This window comes from Choloepus didactylus, chromosome 9, assembly GCF_015220235.1.
Source record: "Choloepus didactylus isolate mChoDid1 chromosome 9, mChoDid1.pri, whole genome shotgun sequence".
NCBI classification, from domain to species: Eukaryota; Metazoa; Chordata; class Mammalia; order Pilosa; family Megalonychidae; genus Choloepus; species Choloepus didactylus.
The window spans coordinates 92,941,008-92,961,747 of NC_051315.1; the positions used below are offsets into that span (position 1 = coordinate 92,941,008).

At 37.1% G+C, this 20,740-nt stretch overlaps 1 protein-coding gene across 2 annotated transcripts in view; it reads right to left on the reverse strand.

The window, feature by feature from the left end:
• FAM126B (family with sequence similarity 126 member B) overlaps nucleotides 1-20,740 on the reverse strand; it is a 105,534-nt gene that overhangs the window by 84,564 nt on the left and 230 nt on the right. The gene's annotated exons all lie outside the window — the stretch shown is intronic.

Sequence of the window (20,740 nt, forward strand, 5' to 3'; positions counted from 1 at the left end):
ATATGAAAAGCCCACATCCTACTTAATGGTAGCTTCCCCTCTAAGAGTGGGAACAACACAGGAATGCCTACTGTCACTACTATTATTCAACATTGTACTGGAAGTTCTTGCCAGAGCAATCAGGCAAGAAAAAGAAACAAAAGACATCCAAATTTGGAAGGAAGAAGTAAAACTTGCACAATTTGCAGGTGTTATAATCTTATATACAGAAAATCCTGAAAAGTCCAAAACAAAGCTCCTAGCACTAAAAAATGAATTCGACAAAGTGGCAGGGTACACGATCAACACCACAAATCAGTAGTGTTTCTATACACAAGCAATGAACAATCAGAACAAGAAATCAAGAAAAAAAATCCATTCACAATAGCAACTAAAAGAATCAAATATCTAGGAATAAATTTAACCAAGGATGTAAAGGACTTGTATACAGAAAACTATAAGACTTGCTAAAAGAAATCAAAGAAGACCTAAATAAATGGAAGGGCATTCCATGGTCATGGATTGGAAAACTAAATATTAAGATGTCAATTCTACCCAAATTGATTTACAGATTCAATGCAATCCCAATCAAAATTCCAACAGCCTACTTTGCAGAAATGGAAAAGCCAATTAATAAATTGTAGGGTAACGGGTTAAAAGACCCCGAAGAACCAAAGCCATATGGAAATAGAAGAACAAAGTTGGAAGACTCACATTTTCATTTCTTAAAACTTATTATAAAGCCACAGTAATCAAAACAGCATGGTAGTGGCAAAAGGACAGACATATAGACCAATGGAATCAAATTGAGAGCTCAGAAATCAACCCTCACAATTATGGCCAACAGATTTTTGACAAGGAGGCAAAGGCTACCCAATTGAGAAAGAATAGTCTCTTCAACAAAGGTGCTGGGAAAACTGAATCTCCATTTGCAAAGAGAAAGAGAACCCTTACCTCACACCACAGACAAAAATCAATTCAAAATGGATCAAAGACCTAAATATAAGAGCTAAAACTGTCAAACTCCTAGAAGAAAATGTAGGGAAGCATCTTCCGGAGCCAGTGTTAGGCAATGGTTTCTTTTGACTTTACCCAAAACAAAAACAACAGAAGAAAAAACAGATAAATTAAGACCTTATCATAATCAAAAACTTTTGTTTCTCAAAGCACTTTAACCTGGGAGAAAATGGGAGAAAATATTTGGAAATCACATAACTGATAAAGGATTAATATCCAGTATATATAAAGAAATCCTTCAACTTAACAACAAAAAGACAAACAACCCAATTAAAAAATGGACAAAAGGCTTGAATAGACATCTCTCCAAAGAAGATACACAAATCACCAAAAAGCACATGAAAAGATGCTTAATATAATTAGCCATAAGGGAAAAACAAATCAAAACCACAGTGAGATACCATTTCGCACCTATTAGAATGGTTGCTATTTTTAAAAATGGAAAATAACAAGTGCTAGAGAAGATGCAGAGAAATAGGAGCAGTTATTCATTGCTGGTAGGAATGTAAAATGGTGCAGCCACTGTGTTAGAGAGTTTTGCCATTCCTCAGAAACCTAAGTATAGAACTACTATATAACCAGCAATCCACCATTCAGTATATATACCCAAAAAGCAGGGGCTCAAACAGATATTTTCACACCAATGTTCATAGCAGCATTATTCACAGTTGCCAAAAGATACAAGCAACCTAAGTGACAATCAACTGATGAATGGATAAATAAAATGTGGTATATACACACAATTCAGCCAGAAAAAGGAATGAAGTTCCGATACATGCCACAACATGGATGAACCTTGAAAACATTATAGTGAAATAAGCCAGACACAAATGGACAAATAATGTATGATTCCACTCACACGAAATTTCTAGAATAGGCAGTAGATTACAGAAAGTAGAGACAGAAAGTAGATTACAAGGGTCAGAAGAGGAAAATGGGGAGTTACTGCTTAATGGACAAAGAATTTGTGCATGGGGTGATGAAAAAGTTTTGGTAATGGATGGTGGTGATGCTAGCACAACACTGTGACCGTAATTAATGCCAATGAATTGTACACCTAAAAATGGTTAAGTGGGAAATTTTGTGTTGTTTATGTATCACAATAAAAATTTCTTTAAAAAGGAAAAAAAAATGAAAATGGTTCAGAAAATGGTTTATAAACAGGAAATGTTCAACTTCTTTGCAGAATAAATTGTTAAAGATATGAAATAATACTACATAACTCACTTGGCTAAGGCAGAGATGCCTATTTTTATAAAAGTCTCCAAGATAATACCTAGCTCTTACCAAAAGTTAACCACAAAGGCAAAAGACCTTTATCCATAAATGTCTCTGCTTGAGTCTTATGCATTTTAAAGTGGAAAAGTGAAACAGAAGAATGCAAACTGGCAAAGAAATGGTGTCCCATTATGTTAATAAAAAAGCAGTATCAGGGAGGAGGAGCAAGATGGCAGCATAGAAAGAAGTGGAATTTAGTTAGTCCCCTGGAGCAACTAATAAACAACCAAGAACAACTAGAAAACAATCTGGAATAACTTTTGGGGGACAACCGTGCTGTACAACAACCTGGACGGGGTGGTATGGCGGAGATCACAGCATAAAATCTATAAGTAAAAACTGGAGAACCACACTGGGAGCCCCCTCCCCCCATGACAGGCAAAGTTGCAGGACCTCGCTGCGGTAGAAAGCAGCATTCTCAGAGCGAGTGAATATAGCTCAGTCCAGCTACAACTGGGGTTTTAATGAACAAATGTGGACTGCTGAATACAAGGTACAAACACAGACAAACCCCTAACAAGCACACAGAGGCTTTTAGTGACAACTGACCTTAAAGAGCCAAAAAACTCTTGTGTCCCAGGAAAGGGAGCCCAGAAGACCAGGTGCTACCTCTGGCCAATGCGTGAAACTGGGAGTCCATGAATTGGCTCTTAAAAGAGGCTCTCTTTCCCTTTTTCTCTATCTCAACCTGAGGGGCTCAGTGGAGACAGCCTCAGCCATTTTCAGTTCACAGAGCTCTGACCCTGACAGGGGTGGAAACAGCAGAGTCAGAGAGACAAAGGAGCAATTCAAATGCAGAAGATAACTCCCCAGGGGATGTATCTTCCCTAAGAGGAAGGAGGTGGAGCCCAGCTCTACTGCCAGCCTTCTCTTCATAACTGAGACCCCAGAGCCTGGGGGAAAACAGCCAAAACAGTAACTAAAGGGGCCACACATCCTTACACCAGTCGGGGGCAACAGGCTGACCGGAGTCACCTGCTGGGCAGGTTAGGAAAAGCACAGTGGCTAGAGACCTCACAGGAAAGTCTGTCAATCTCTAAGACACACCCTCAGGGAGACTTGAAACTGAATATAACCCCATTCTGAGAGCTGAACCCATTCTGGTCTGGGAAAATCTAATTGGGATAACCAAGGAAACCCAAAGAACAGAAAAATACAAATTACACTAGGAAAAACGAAGATATGGCCAAAAGGAACAAACTTACATCTCAACTGAGATACAGGTGAGATACCGTTTCACTTTAATTCAAAGAAATATGCTAAATCAAATCAAAAACCAAATCAATGAGTTCAGGGAAGATATGGCAAAAGAGATAAAGGATATAAAGAAAACACTGGGCAAACATAAGGTAGAAATCGAAAGTTTGAAAACACAACCGGCAGAATTTATGGAAATGAAAGGCACAACACAAGAGATGAAAAACACAATAGAGACATACAACAGCAGATCTCAAGAGGGAGAAGAAAACACTCAGGAACTGGAGAACAAGAAACCTGAAATCCTACACACAAAAGAACAGGTAGGGAAAAGAATGCAAAAATATGAGCAACATCTCAGGGAACTGAATGACAACATGAAGCACGTAATGTACATGTTATGGGTGTCCCAGAAGAAGAGAAGGGAAAGGAGGTAGAAGCAATAATACAGGAAATAATCAATGAAAATTTCCCATCTCTTAGGAAAGACATAAAATTACAGTTCCAAGAAGCGCAGTGTACCCCAAACAGAATAGATCTATGCCAAGACACTTATAGTAATAAGATTATCAAACATCAAAGACAAAGAGAGAATCCTGAAAGCAGCAAGAGAAAAGCGATCCACCACATACAAAGGAAGCTTGGTACAACTGTGTGAGGATTTCTCAGTAGAAACCACAGAGGCGAGAAGGAAGTGGTGTGATATATTTAAGATACTGAAAGAGAAAAACCACCAACCAAGAATCCTATATTCGGCACAACTGTCCTTCAAAGATGAGGGAGAGTTTAAAATATTCTCTGACAAACAATGACAGAGTTTGTGAACAAGATACCTGCTCTACAGGAAATAGTAAAGGGAGCATTACAGACAGAGGGGAAGAGACAGGGAGTGAGAGGCTTGGAACATAATTTTGGGTGATGGTAGCACAGCAAAGTAAGTACACTGAACAAAGATGACTGTGTGTATCACTGAAAGAGGAAGGTTAGGACCATGTGGGACTCCAGAAGGAAAGAGGAAAGATAAAGACTGGGACTGTATAACTCAGTGAAACCATGACTACTCAACAATTGTGATAAAATGCAGAAATATGTTTTTACATGAGGGAGAACAAATGAATGTCAACCTTGTAAGGTGTTAAAAATAGGGTGGTGTTGGGGGAAAAATACAATCAATGCAAACTAGAGACTATAATTAACAGAAACATTGTATTATGCTTCCTTTAATGTAACAATGGCAATATACCAAAGCTAAATGCCTATAAGAGGGGGACATAAGGGAGGGGTATGGGACTCTTGGCATTGGTGATGTTGCCTGACTCTTTTATTCTACTTTAGTTTAATGATATCTTTCCTTTTGTTGCTTTTTAGCTGTCATTTTTTTTTCTTTCTTTTTCTTTTTGTCTCTCTCCCTTAAAAAAAAAAAAGGGTTGATGAAGAAACCTTTAGGGCACTACACTGAGTAAAGTAAGTCAGAGACATAAGGACAAATATTGTATGGTCTCACTGATATGAACTAATTATAATATGTAAACTCATAGACATGAAATGTAAGTTACCAGGATATAGAATGAGGCTAAAGAATGGGGAGTGGTTGCTTATTATGAGCAGAATGTTCAACTAGGTTGAACTTAAGTGTTTGGAAATGGACAGAGGTAATGGTAGCACGTTATTGTAAGAATAACTAACAGTGCTGAATGGTGTGTGAATGTCATGGAAAGGGGAAGCTTAACAGTCATGTATGTCACCAGATGGAAAGCTGGAGCTTAAAAGATGGGAATATACAAAACAGTGAATCCTGTGGTGGACAATCTCCATGATTAACTGTACAAATATTAGGAATCTCTTTTACAAACTAGAACAAATGTATGACACTATAACTAGAAGTTAATAATAGAGGGGTATATAGGGAAAAAATATACCTATTGCATACTATGCACTACAGTTAGCAGTATTTTAACATTCTTTCATCAATAGTAACAAATGTACTATACCAATACCATGAGTCAAGAACAGAGGGGGCGTGGTTAGGGGTATGGGAGGATTTGAGTCTTTTTTTGTCTTCATTTCTTTTCTGGAGTAATGAAAATGTTCTAAAAATTGGAAAAAAAATTGTGGTGATGGACGCATAGCTGTATGATGATACCATGGGCAACCGATTGTGCACTTTGGATCTTTGGATGATTGTATGGTATGTGAACAATCTCAATAAAATTAATTTTTTTTAAGAAAAGCAGTATCAGATAATTTTTTGAATGTTACAGGTTTAAAGACACTGATAGCAACTATAGTAGATGGTTTAATGGCTATAAATCCCTCCCATTCCTATATGCACATCCCCTTTGCAATATGATTCTGCCACTCCTTTTATCCAAAAATGAGTTCACCTATTATTATATGCTGGAGGTCACGCTGACTCATATGCTTAATTCCACTATTATAAAAATAGAAATTAATGTATGAAATTACAATGGGAACCATTAAAGGATTTTGTCTCTAATATTATGTGATAAGCAGTTCAGAAAGATCACTCAGGTTCCATTATAGAATGGCCTGGAAGGAGGAAAGACTGAGGGCAGGATGACCAATAAGGAAACTGTCAGAATGGTCCTAGTGAGAGAAATTAGAGGCCAGAACTACCACTACTGCTAATATAATTAATAATGATAGCAAAGTTTTAAAATTATTTTTATTTTATAAATAATTATAGAGTCACAAGAAGTTGAAAATTAAAAAAAAAGACGAGGAAATTCCATATCCCCTTCTCCCAGTTTCCCAGTGATAGCTTCCTTAACTATACTACAGAGTTTATTCAGATCTCACTGGTTTTATTAGCACTCATTTGTGTGTGTTTATGTGTGCAGTTCTATGCAATTTTATCACACATTTGATTTGTGTAAGCACCACCACAAACAAGACACAGAACTGTTCCTTTACCACAAGGCTCCCTCCTTCTTCCATTATAGCCACACATATCCCTCCCTTCCCCATCCCTAATCCCAGGCAACAACTAATCTGTTCTCCATCTCTGTGATTTTGTTATTTAAAGAATGTTATATAAATGGAATCATACAGAATTTAACCTTCTGAGATTGGCTTTTTTCATTGGCAATTCATCGAAACTGTCAAGGTTATCAATGATTCATTCTATTTTATTACTGCATAGTATTCCCATCTGCGATGTACTAGAGCCTGTTAAATGATTCGCCTGTTGAAAAACATTTGGATTGTTTCCAGTTTTTGGCCATTAGGAATAAAGCTGCTATGAGCAGTCATATACAGGTTTCTGACTGGATATAATTTTTAGTTACTCTAGAACAAATGCCTAAGAGTATAACTGCTGGGATATAAAACTATTTTTAAAGATAAGGAAACTAAGACTATAAATGGTGGAACTTGGATTCTAATCCAGATAGTCTGCTTCTAGGCTCTAACTCTTCATTCTCCTTCTATAGTAGCTGTAGACATTAAGAAGTGAATGGAGTTAAAGAAATAGTATGAAGAGAGAGTCAATAGAACATACCATTGCTCAGATGTACGGTATATGAGTAAAGTGCCAAAGGTGACTCCAGGGTTTCAGCACTGGCACTTTAGATGATAAAAGAGAAAATATGAATTAACTTTTTGACATACTATATTTGAGGGACCTCCAAGTCATCCTCATCTAGCAAACAATTTGATTTATAGAATAGGAACCAGAGATCAAGAGAAAGCCCTGGATTAGAGATATGGATTTCAGAATCATCACATATAGATACTAATTGAGAAAAATAAGATCACAGAGGGATAGAGTGGAGAATGAGAGGACATCTGAGAAGATATTGAAGAACAGAACCATTTAAGTCTTAAAGTTTATATTCACGTCTCCTACTTTTTTTCCCCCAAAAAACAATAAAACAATAAAAGTAGGTACTGTGATAGATGGCAAATTCATACAAACTTCAGATTTTACAAGCACTTAAAGTCTACTATTTGAGTCTTTCAACCAACTTATAAGACAGAAAGGACAGAAGTATATGGGGATGAACCTGGACCCTGCATTGTGTGACTGAGAAAGTCTTCTGGACCAAAAGAAGGAAGATAAATGAAACAAAAAGTTTCAGTGGCTGAGAGATTTCAAATGGAGTCAAGTGATCATTCTGGAGGTAACTCTTATGCATTATTTAGACATTCATTTTTAGTTTTTAGTTTATTAGAATAGTTAGAAGGAAAGATCTGAAACTGTTGAACTGCAATCCAGTACCTTGATTCCTGAAGGATCGTATAACTATACAGCTTATATAGTGTGACCCTGTGATTGTGAAAACTTTATGGCTCACACTCCCTTTACCAGTGTATGGACAAATGAGTAGAAAAATGGGGACAAAAAATAAATGAATATTATGGAGGAGGGGGTATGGGACATTTTGGGTGTTCTTTCTAGTTTTATTTCTAGTCTTATTTTATTTTTTGGAGCACTGAAAATGTTCAAAAATTGATTGTGGTGATGAATGCACAATTATATGACGATACTGTAAACAACTATGTTACACTTTGGATGATGGTATGGTATGTGACTATATTTCAATTTAAAAAAAAGTAAATGAGAGGGGAGGAGGGGTATGGGATGCTTTGAGTGCTCGCTCTTACTTTTATTTTTATTCTTATTTTCATTTTATTTTTTTATTTTCTGGAGTGATTAAAATGTTCAAAAATTGATTGTGGTGTTGAATGCACAACTCCATGATGGAACTGTGAACAACTGTTGTATACTTTGGATGATTGTATGGTATGTGAATTTATTTCAATAAAATTACTTTAAAAAAAGAGGAGAGTATCTCATCTACCCTCCTACCTCCCTTTTTCATTAAAAAGAAAGAACCACAAAAGTAATACCTGATGATTTTTATAAATCTGCTTCAGTTAAGAATCAAGCATAATCAAGAATAAAGGATTCAATGCAAAGGTGATAGATAAACATGATTCTAACAGTTTTTGGAATTCAGTGTGTTACCATATAACAAAACAACTATTCTGTAACCCATGCTTTGCCATTCAAAAAGTTTAGTGCCACTCACTGTATGTTATGACTGCATTTTTGGCAGTTACATTTTAAACCTAGAAAGTGCTGTAATTCTATAAATAACCAAACTCACAACTTTTAATATATTACATAATTGAGATTTTACTCTTTCCTCCCAAATTAAAGTTTACCCATTTCCTTTTTCTTGTACCTGAGTCCATGGCAGCCAGATAAACCCAAAAAGAAAGCCTAGAATCTATAAAGATGAACCATTAATTTTTAATCTGGACTTATGTCAAGGTCAGCATATGCACAATTCCAAGTTTAAGTATACATTATTAAGTATTTATGCAACAGACAAAATGTACATCTTCATCACATAATAATATTACAAAGGAATCTTTAATCAAGAAAATTACCAATTCTTATCAGTTTAATTCTAGAAATAGATAGGTTTCAAAGACATTAAGGGAACAGGATGTGAGTAAATACATGTACAAACTAGCACAGGTCTAAAGCATGAAAGAAATCACCTGGATTTATGGAAAGCAGCTAAGGGCCAAGTAAAAACTAATCCAAACCAAAACATTCAGCACAATTTTAATTTCTGGCAACTCGATCTCCTGGCTAGAAGATGTATCCCAGCTATGACATAAAATCATGAAAATTTATTGAGCTATAAAAATATTGGTAGATGTATATGACCAACCTAAACCAACTGACCAACAACTGATGAATGCATAAATAAAAAGTGGTATATTCATGCAATGGAATATTAATCAGCCATAAAAGTGAATGAAGTGCTGATACATGCAACTACATGGATGAACCATGAAGAAATCATTTGGAGTGAAAAAAGCCAGACACAAAAGGACAAATATTATATGATTCACTGACATGAAATAATTATAAGAAAATTCACAGAGTTGGAATCTAGAATATAGTTTACTAGAGGTCAGGGTATAGATAGGGAATGGGCAGGCAATGCTTTAATTGTAGAGCTTCTATTTGGGTTGATTGTAATGTTTTCATAATAGATAGTGTTGATGTTACCAAACGTGAACGTAATTAACAGCAGTGATTATAAACGTAACTGTGGTTAAAAAGAGAAATTTTAGGTTGTATCTATGTTACTAGACTAAAAACTAAAAAAAAAATTTTGGTAGATTTGGAAGTCTTTTCTCTCAAGCTAAAACTACTGTTATGGGCTCATACCAACAAGTGCCAGAGAACTGAATTAGATCAATGATACTAAAGAGGAAGCCAGTAGTGAACCAAATCACCTAGGGAAGTTTCTTTTTCATCAGAATATATCTCTCCCGGTGGGGCAAGATGGTGGAGTGGTGATGTCTGGGTTTTAGTTACTCCTCCAGGGCAGTTGGTAGAAAGCCAGGAATTGCATGGACCGGACACTGCATAAGAATTTGAGTTTGGACATACTTCACACAACACTCACGAATGCGTGGAACAGCTGAGAGCAGCGAAATCGGTAAGTTCTCACCACCAGGTGGCCCACACCCCTTCCTGCCAGGGACATCCGAGCTCAGAACCAGAAGGGAGAACTGCAGTCACACCACTGATTAACAAACTCAGACTCCTAAACAAAATCTCCAACCATAAATAAACTGAGACCAGACACTGCAGAATCTGGGAGCAGTCAGCCCAGCAGAGAGGAGGTAGGGCTAGCAAAAACAGCAAAAATAAAAACAAAATAAAAACAGACTTTTTGAAGTTCAGGTGAACATAATATGGAGAAGGGCCAGGCTCAAACAGAATCAGGCATGTATGCAAATTCAGGGGGCAAGGGCCATTGTCTGCTTTCTTGATTGTTCCTTAATTGCCCTCAACTCATTCAGCATTTCAATAGCCCATTAGATCTACAAGGACTGTAAACAGTCCATACTGGGCCCTTCTTTTTCTTTTTTTTTAAACTTTTTCTCTTTTTTAAAAAATAATTATTCTAAGAAACCCATTACAGAAAGCCTCAAAGACTTGCAATTTGGGCCCAGGTAAGAGCAGATCTGAGATAGCTCTGAGAGACAAAGCAGTAAGTCTAGTGGCAGAGAAAATTCGCTAAACACCATAACTTCCCAAGAAAAGAGGGGTGTGGCCCAGCTCCAGTGGAAGCCTTCCTTTTGGGAACTGAGATCCCAGGGGCTGGAATTCAGAAACCAGCTTCAGTGAGCCAGGTCCCAGAAAGGGTCAGGGTCACCTGGAGAACTAAAGGCTCCATACCTCCTTACACTGGTGGGAGAATTGCGGGCTGGCAAGTGCCACCTGATGGACAGCACAGGAGAAGCACAGAGTCTAAAGGCCTCACAGGAGGGTCTCAATTCTCAAGGAAACTCCACACCCTCCTCCTGAGACCTGGGCCTCTCTGGACTGGGAAAAACTGACTGGGGTTGACCATATCTGAGGAGACCATCACACAAGAAGGCTACCTAGGGGCAGGGCAAGAAACAGAAAAACAAGAGGTGAAAAACTCTGATCAACTAAACAGAATCGAAGTTAAAGGTCTAGAATAAGCCGAACTGAACACCAAAGATTAGAGAACAAAGCCAACCAACAAGAAAACCCTAGGTAAAAGATGAAAACAAGCTCCAGAATAAATTAATCAAGAAAGTCAGATGCCTAGACAGCTTAAGATAACAAGCCATGCTAGGAAACATGAAAATATGGACCAGCCAAAGGAACAAACTAATAGTTCAACCGAGATACAGGAGTTGAAGCAATTATCGCTAAATCAGTTCAGTGAATTGAAGGAAAAACTAATTGGAGATGTTCAAACAAATCTAAATCAATTCAAAAATCAAGTCAATGAACTGAGGGAAGACATAGCAAAAGACATGAAGGACGTAAGGAGGACACTGGATGACCATAAGGAACAATTCATAAACTTGAAAAAACAAATGACAGAACTTAGGGGAATGAAGGACATAATGGAGGAGATGAAAAAGACAATGGAGGGATACAACAGTAGATTTGAACAGGCAGAAGAAAGGATCAGTGAATTAGAAGACCGGACATCCGAATTCACACACACTAAAGAACAGATGGTGAAAAGAATGGAAAAATACGAGCAGGGTCTTAGGGAGCTGAGTGACAACATTAAACACACAAATTACATGTTATGGGTGTCCCAGAGGGAGAAGAAAGGGAAAAAGGGGCAGCAAGAATAACAAAAGAAATAATCTCTGAAAATTTCCCAACTCATAGGAAAGATAGAAAATTAGAGATTCAAGAAGTACAGCACTAGTCTTTATCATTCATCTTTTATTCTGATGTCCCACATGGTCCCAGCCTTCCTCTTTCAACCATATTCACAGTCATCTTTGTTCAGTGTACTTACATTGCTATGCTACTGTCTCCCAAAATTGTTTTCCAACCTCTCTTTCATCAATAGTGACAAATGTGCTATACCAAAACTATGAATCAATAGTGGAGGGGGGCATGGTTAGGAGTATGGGAGGATCTGAGTTTCCTTTTTTTTTGTCTTTATTTCTTTTCTGTAGTAATGAAAATGTTCTAAAAACTGAAAAAAAAAATAATTGTGTTGATGGATGCACAGCTGTATGATGGTACCATGAGCAATTGATTGTACACTTTGGATTTTTGGATAGTTGTATGGTATGTGAACAATCGCAATAAAAAATTAAATAAAAATTAAATAAATAGATAGATAGATACATAAGAAGTACAGCACACCCCAAACAGAACAGACCCCAAAAGACTTACTCCAAGACACTTACTGATCAAAACACTGTCCAATGTAGAAGAAAAAGAGAATTCTGAAAGCAGCAACAGAAAACAATCAGTCACATACAAGGGAAGTTCCATAAGACTATGTACAGATTTCTCCGCAGAAACCACAGAGGCGAAATGACAACGGCATGATATATTTAAGATACTGAAAGAGAAGGACTGCCAACCAAGAATTCTATATCCGGCAAAACTGTCCTTCAAAAATGAGGGAGAGATTAAAATATTTTCAGACAAATAAGACACTGAGAGAGTTTGGGAATAAGAGACTGGCGCTACAAGAAATACTAAAGGGAGTCTACAGGCTGATAGGAAAAGACAGGAAAAAGAGGTTCAGAGAAGAGTGTAGAAACGAAGAATATCAGGAAGGGTAAAAAGAGAGAGAGGAAAAAAATAAGATATAACATATAAAATCCAAAAGACAAAATGGTAGCAGAAAATACTGAGCTTACAGTAATAACACTAAATGTTCATGGATTAAACTCCTCAATAAAAAGACACCTGGAAGAATGAATTAAAAAATGACCCATCTATATGCTGTCAACAAGAAACTCACTTTAGACACAAGGACAAAAATAGGCTGAAAGTGATAGGTTGGAAAAAGTTATTTCATGCAAACGGCAACCAGAAAAAAGTGGGAGTAGCTATATTAATATCAGACAAAGTAGACTTCAAAAGAAAAACAATTAAAAGAGACAGAGAAAGACACTATATATTAATAAAAGGATCAATTCATCAAGAAAACATAACAATCATAAATATTTATGCACCAAGCCAGAGTGCCCCAAAATTCATGAGGCAAACACTGTGAACACTGAAAGGAGAAGTAGATAACTCCACAATAATAGTTGGAGACGTCAATGCACTGCTCTCATCAATGGATAAAACATCTAGACAGAAGACGAACAAGGAAATGGAGATGCTGAATTTTATGATGGATGAACAGCAAACCAATCCTAAACCAATCTCTTTAATGAATATAGATGCAAAAATCCTCAACAAAATACTCACAAATCGAATCCAGCAGCATATTAAAAGAATTATACCCCATGACCAAGTGGGGTTTATTCCAGGTATGCAAGGCTGGTTCAACGCAAGAAAATCAATTAATGTTATACAACACATCAATAAATCAAAGCAAAAGAACAGCATGATCACCTCTATCAATGCAGAAAAGGCATTTGACAAAATTCAACATCCTTTCTTAATGAAAACACTTCAAAGGATAGGAATAGAAGGGACTTTTCTCAATATGTTAAAGGCAATATATGAAAAACCCACAGCTAACATCGTACTCAATGGGGAGAGACTGAAAGTTTTCCCTCTAAGATCAGGAACAAGACAAGGATGCCCACTGTCACCACTGTTATTTAACATTGTGCTGGACATTCTAGCTAGACGAATTAGGCAAGAAAAAGAAATAAAAGGCATCCATATTGGAGAGGAAGAGGTAAAACTTTCACCCTTTGCAGATGACATGATTCTGTATGTAGAAAATCCAGAAAAATCTACAGCAAAGCTATTAAAGCTCATCAATGAATACAGCAAAGTGGCAGGCTACAAGATCAACATGCAAAAATCTGTAGTGTTCTTATACACAAGTAATGTGCAACAAGAGGAAGAAATAAAAAAAAAATCCATTTACAATAGCAACCAAAAGAATCAAGTATTTAGGAATAAACTTAATGAAGGCCACAAAAGATCTATGTAAAGAAAGCTACAAGAAACTGCTAAAGAAATAGAACAGGACCTAAAAAAACGGAAGAACATACTGTGTTCATAGATTGGAAGACTAAATATAATTAAGATGTCAACTCTACCTAAACTGATTTATAAATTCAATGCAATACCAATTAAAATCCCAACAATTTACTTTGCAGAAATAGAAAAACCAAGAACCAAATTTATTTTGAAGGGCAAGGTGCCCTGAATAGTCAAAAATATGTTAAGAGGAATGAAGCGGGAGGTCTCACACTATCTGACTTTGAAGCACATTACAAAGCTACAGTGCTCAAAACAGCATGGTACTGGCATAAGGACAGAGATACCAACCAATGGAATCAAACTGAGTGTTCAGCAACAGACTCTTCCATCTACAAACAACTGATCTTTGATAGGCAGTCAAGCCAAAGCAACTGGGACAGAGCAGCCTCTTCAATAAATGGTGTTTGGAGAACTGGATATCCATTTCCAAAAGAATGAAAGAGTACTCCTACCTCACACCTTATACAAAAAAGTAACTCCAATTGGATCAAAGACCTATACATAAGTGCTAAGACCATTAGACTCTTAGAAGAAAATGTAGGGCAATTTCTTAAAGATCTTGTGATAGGAGGTGGTTTCCTAGACCTTACACCCCAACTGTGAGCAACCAAAGAACAAACAGACAAATGGGATCTCCTCAAAATTAAACACTTTTGTACATCAAAGGACTCTGTCAGAATGGTAAAACAATGGGAGACAATATTTGGAAACCACGTATCAGATAAGGGTTTAATATCCCAAATATATAAAGTGATCCTACAACCCAACAACAGAAAGACATACAACCCAAGTAAAAAAATGGGCAAAAGACAAGGACAGACACTTTTTTGAAGAAGAAATACAAATGGCTCAAAAACATGAAAAAATGCTCAACTTCACTGGCTATTAGGGAAATGCAAATCAAAACCACAATGAGGTATCATCTCACACCTACCAGAATAGCCATTATCCAAAAAGCAGAAAATTACGTGTGCTGGAGAGGATGTGGAGAAAGAGGCACACTTATTCACTGTTGGTGGGAATGTAGAATGGTGCAACCACTCTGGAAGACAGTGTGGCAGTTCCTCAGGAAGCTAAGTATAGATGTGCCATATGACCCAGCTATTCCATTGCTAGGTATATACTCAAAGGAACTGAAAGTTAAGACACAAATGGACATTTGTAAACCAATGTTTATTGCAGCATTATTCACGATTGCCAAGAGACAGAAGCAGCCCAAATATCCATCAATGGACAAGTGGATAAAAAAACTGAGGTATATACACATGATGGAATATTATGCAGCTGTAAGACACAACAAAGACATGGAACATATAATAACATGGATGAACCTTGAGGACATTGTGTTGAGTAAAGTTAGCCAGAAACAAAAGGACAAATATTGTATGGTCTCACTAATATGAACTAACATTCATTAGCAAACTTTGAGAGTTAAAAGCTGACAACACAGCCTACCAGGAGATAGAAAGAGGGTAGAGATTTGATGCTGAAGGACTACAGAATGTTCAGCAAGATTGATTATACAGATCCAGAAATGCATAGCATAATACTGTGTGATGGTAGGAAAATAAGTACACTGAACAAAGATGTCTGTGAGTAAAGCTGAAAGAGGTGGGACACGGGAATGTATGACACCAGTGGTAAAGACAGATGATAAAGACTGGGACTGTATAACTTGACAAAAACTGGAGTGGTCAATGACTGTTGCTAAATGTACAAATATAAAAATGTTTTCACATGTGGGAGAACAAATAAATGTCAACCATGCAGAGTGTTGAAAAAGGGATGGTATTTGAGAAAAAACATAATCAAAGCAACCTGGAGTCTATGGTCAACAGTAACATTGTAATATGCTTCCATTAAATGTAACAAAGGCAATATACCAAAGTTAAATGTGTATGAGAGAGGGATATGGGATTCTTGGTAGTTGGGTTGTTCTCTGTCCTTACTATTATATTGCATTGTACGACATTTTATTTTTCTTTTTATTATCTTTTTTAATTATTCACCAAAAAAAAAAAAAAAAAAAAAAAACTTTTTCATAGCAATCAATATGTTCAAGTGCTGACTCTGGTGATAAATGTACAACTATATGATGATACCATGAACAACTGATTGTACACTGTGGATAATTGTATACTATGTGAATATATCTCTATAAAATTGTAGGAAAAAATATAAATATGGGTAAAAGTGCTAAAGAAAACATGGAGAGAGGGATGTACCTGTCTACTGTTGATGAGGAGGCAGAACAGTGTAGCCTTTCTGGAGATCAGTGTGGTGGTTCCACAAGAAGCTAAGTATGTGGGGGCCATAAGGTCCTGCAACCTCATTATGGGGTATGTACTTGGAAGAACTGAGAGCAGAGACATGAATGGACATTTGCACACTGGTGTTTATGGAGGCAGTATTCAAGATTTCCAATGGGTGGAGGTGGCCTAAGGATACACCGACTGAGGACATAACGGTGAGCTGTGGTGTATGCATACAATGGAATACTGACTAGCTATGAGAAGGAGTGAAGCTGTGAGACACAACATAAGGTGAATGGATCCTGTAGACAGCATTTTGATTGAAGTGTGCCAGAAACCAAGGTAAACACTGTAATGCCTCACCAATATGGACTAACTACTATGTGTAAACTCAGAATTGAATCTTAGAGCACAGCCTAACAGGGAAACGATTATTGCAATGGTCCCTAGATTTTAGGCTCTTACAGCGGTCAAATCTATTCCTGAATTGTAATGGCTACCTCCAAACTCTGCGATGCTGATCCCTTTGTGTATAATCTGACTGGTCTCTGAAACGTTGGGTATCTCTGTGACACCCTGAAACTCAGAGCCAGAACTCAGCAGATATGAATGTCAGTTTTAATGCATACAGCAACTGCTAAAAAAAAAAAAAAAAAAAAAAAAAAAGCTAAAAAAGAGTCCAGACTTCAATTAGAGATATGAATGAAGCAGATCTGGTTAAGACTAAGGCAAATTGGGCCAAAGGGTAAAGATTGCAACTGACTGTGTGTTAAAGCTTCAAATTCCAAGGAAAGAGATGTTGATTTGGTGACGGATCTATATTTTCTAAACAATATAACTTCTACAGTCAGTTTGTTCAAACACCACAATTACATGGAACTTTGAATAGGAAGTGAGATATGGCAGGTTTGTACAGGTTAGAATGAAATAACAACACATCCCAAAGTAACTTGGTCAGAAAATAAAAATATACATTTAGGACTCCCCTGAGGAGCTGGGGGGAAATGCGGAAGTGATGGACTTCCTCACCTGGATTGCTGCTGATGTTCTCACAACATTGAGGACTGACGGCTTGGTATGCCAAGCCCTCTGTCTTGGGGCTTGCCATTATAAAGCTTTTTGCTGCAAAGCAGAGGCTAAACCTGCTTATAATTGTGCCTAAGAGTCTCCCCCTGAGTGCCTCTTTGTTGCTCAGATGTGGCCCTCTCTCTCTAGCTAAGCCACCTTGGCGGGTGATCTCGCTGCCCTCCCCCCTAAGTGGGACCTGACTCGCAGGGACGTAAATCTCCCTGCCAATGCAGGATATGACTCCAGGGGATGAATCTGGACCCAGCAACGAGGGATTGAAAACATTTTCTTAACCAAAAAAGGGGATGCGAGATTTCAAATAGAGTCAAGAGGTTACTCTGCTGGACATTCTTACGCACTATATAGATAACACTTTTTAAGTTTTAATGTATTGGAATAGCTAGAAGTAAATACATGAAATTATCAAACTCCAACCCAGTAGCCTTGACTCAAAGACGACTGTATAACAATGTAGCTTACAAGGGGTGACAGTGTGATTGTGAAAACCCTGTGGATCACATTCCCTTTATCCAGTGTATGAATGGATGAATACAAGAATTGGGACAAAGACTAAATAAAAAATAGGGTGGGATGTGGGGGGTGATTTGGGTGTTCTTTTTTACTTTTATTTGTTATTCTTATTCTGATTCTTTTTGGTGTAAGGAAAGGGGTCAAAAATAGATTGTGATGATGAATGCATAACTATATGATGGTACCGTGAACAGCTGATTGTACACCATAGATGACTGTATGGTATGTGGATATATCTCAATAAAACTGAATTTAATTAAAATATATATATATATATATATATAATCTTACTGGTTGCAGGAATATGAAGGGAGATATCTCCCTTCATATTCCTGCAACCAGTAAGATTCTGAAGGGAACTGAAGATGATATAATGGATATATGGGCATGCCTTTTTATTTTTTTAACTCCAAGATTATTTAGGTATATATACTTCTCTCATCCCTTATGAAGAATACCTGAATTAGATTCAACCCTTTTTTAAACAATGTATCCACAGCAATCATAAAGAGCAGCCATACAAAGTGACCAGAGCTCAGCATAAGGCTCTGCAAGTAAGGGGCGGTACTCACACCAGCCACAAGCTAACCTTTAGAACTTTCTGTGCCAGCTTCCTCCAGAATCCATCATGTTTTAGACAATGACAAACATTCAGTTCATCATCCTGAGAAAAGTACATAGTCTACTAGCCAGATAAAAAAGTAAGTAGCAATTTTGAACATAAAACACACACACACACACACACACACACACACACACACACACACACACAAAGAAACCACAGACCATGAAACACAAAAATTCCTTTGTTTTGGCATTAAAACAACAATATCAAAGTACTATTTTGTAGAGCTAATAACTTGTTTGGAGACTTTCTGCCCATATTTTATCACTTAAGCTTTTTATTATGCAGCATTGATTTTTCTGCTACCAAGCTCAGTCAAGCTGAAAATCTTAATCATTCTAGAACTTAATATATACTGCTACAACAAGACAAAATTGTGTATTACAAACAAACAAAGCTAAATCCACATTATATGTGAAGATAGCTTAAGAGTTGGATTAAAAACAAACTTGTAAGATCCATTTTAGAGGAAATTATACTTCCTTATAAGCATTGTTTCAAATTCCTTATAAACAGCTCCGATACTGAAAATGTGTCAGAAGAGAAGCCTTCCAGTATGTATTAATAATCAGCCAGTTATTATTATATGCTAACTTAGACTAAGTTTCCTAAATTACTTGGTAATTTCCTCCTCAAGGTTAATTTTATTGCAGTCTACAATGACACCTACTGGCCATTCAAAATCAGTCACTAGTTCTCTAAGAGCTCCAGTAGGTTGGTTACATAATAGGAAGAAACACATACATAAACATATACACACACAAACACACACCACCCTATATAAAAGCAGAGATTTGTTCAAGGGCATGCAACACACTACATAATTGCACCCAAAATAGAATCAGAAGTATTCTTTGTAACTGAGATAGCATTACTATTCTTATAAAAAGAGATGACAAAGAATGAAACATCAAGTACCAATTAAAATTTTTATCTAAAGCACTTATAAATATCTCAGTAATCCAAACATTCCATAACAAACACTAATGACCTACCTCTTTCCCAAATGATTTTTTGAGGAAAAAAATGAATATTTAATTCAGATTCTGGGATATACTAATATAAACAGAAAAAAAAATCACATATTAGAAAGCTGTTCTGACATGTGATACTAACGTGAGCTTAGGAAAATGATGCACTTGCTAATACTACATTAGTCCTCATCTACTAAGGTAAAGGCAACATTTCAAACAGCTTACATTTTAGCCATTTCTAATGCTGCTTTTAAAATTGTTTCCCAGAATGCTATAAAATTAAGTTTTTGTCTAGTTTGTCGTTCCATAACACATAATGAATGGAATTCCTATTTTTATTCTACATTTCATTGTGCAATAAATTATAAAAACCTTTTTAAAAAAAAAAATCAAGAGAATTTATAGTTATGTCTTTAACATTTTACCTCAATGCAAGCGGTTCAAATAGCATACTTTTAAACCTAACAAACAATTCATAGTTAGCTTCTCAGACTTACACAGCAAACTACTTTTTCTTGTTGATATTTTCCCCAATCAGACCACCACCTTATTTTCACAGTCCCTAAAATCCACAATATCTGGCAGGGATGGGAGTGGGGGAAATTCACCAACGAATTTTCTAGTCATTTTCCAACTAAGACTTATCTACTACGGCAGGTTTTTTAATGCTTTCCACTTTCCTAAAGGTAAAAAAAAAAATGTTATTTGTTGTCAGACTTGGCCCTCAAAACAAATTAATTCATGAATTTCAAAACGTGAGTCTGGTTACGTCCTCTGAAACTAACATCGTGTCTCTCAACCCAAATCCATATTTGGGATAAGCAGTTCGTGACTACTCTATCCTTCATGCCATCACCCTTCGCCTACAGAGCCTGCCTGGGTAGAAAGCACTCAAGCCAACGAAGAAAGTGTTCTGACACATCAATAGGTTTCAAGCCCTCTCCAGGGAGGGACAACCTACTTGTTTGGGTAAATAACAGCCAAGGATTACATAATGTATGACTATAAAGAGTTTCAAGGATATGACCACTAGTAAATACCTTTCTTCTCCGCTCCTTTTCCCCATCCTAGGAAATAGCCCTAAGATTTAGTCCTTAGGATTTCTCTCAATACCGCGTCTCTCGCCCGGGAAGGAATTCCTCACGCCTTCACGACACTCTCTTGCTCCTGCCTCTCTCCCCCGCTCCCTGCCGGCACCACCGCAGTCCCCCACGCCCTAGGCCCCCGCGTCGCCCCAAAGAACTCAACCTTCACCCGCCTCAGCTGCCTTTTCCTTACGACCCTCCTTAGCTGCTAC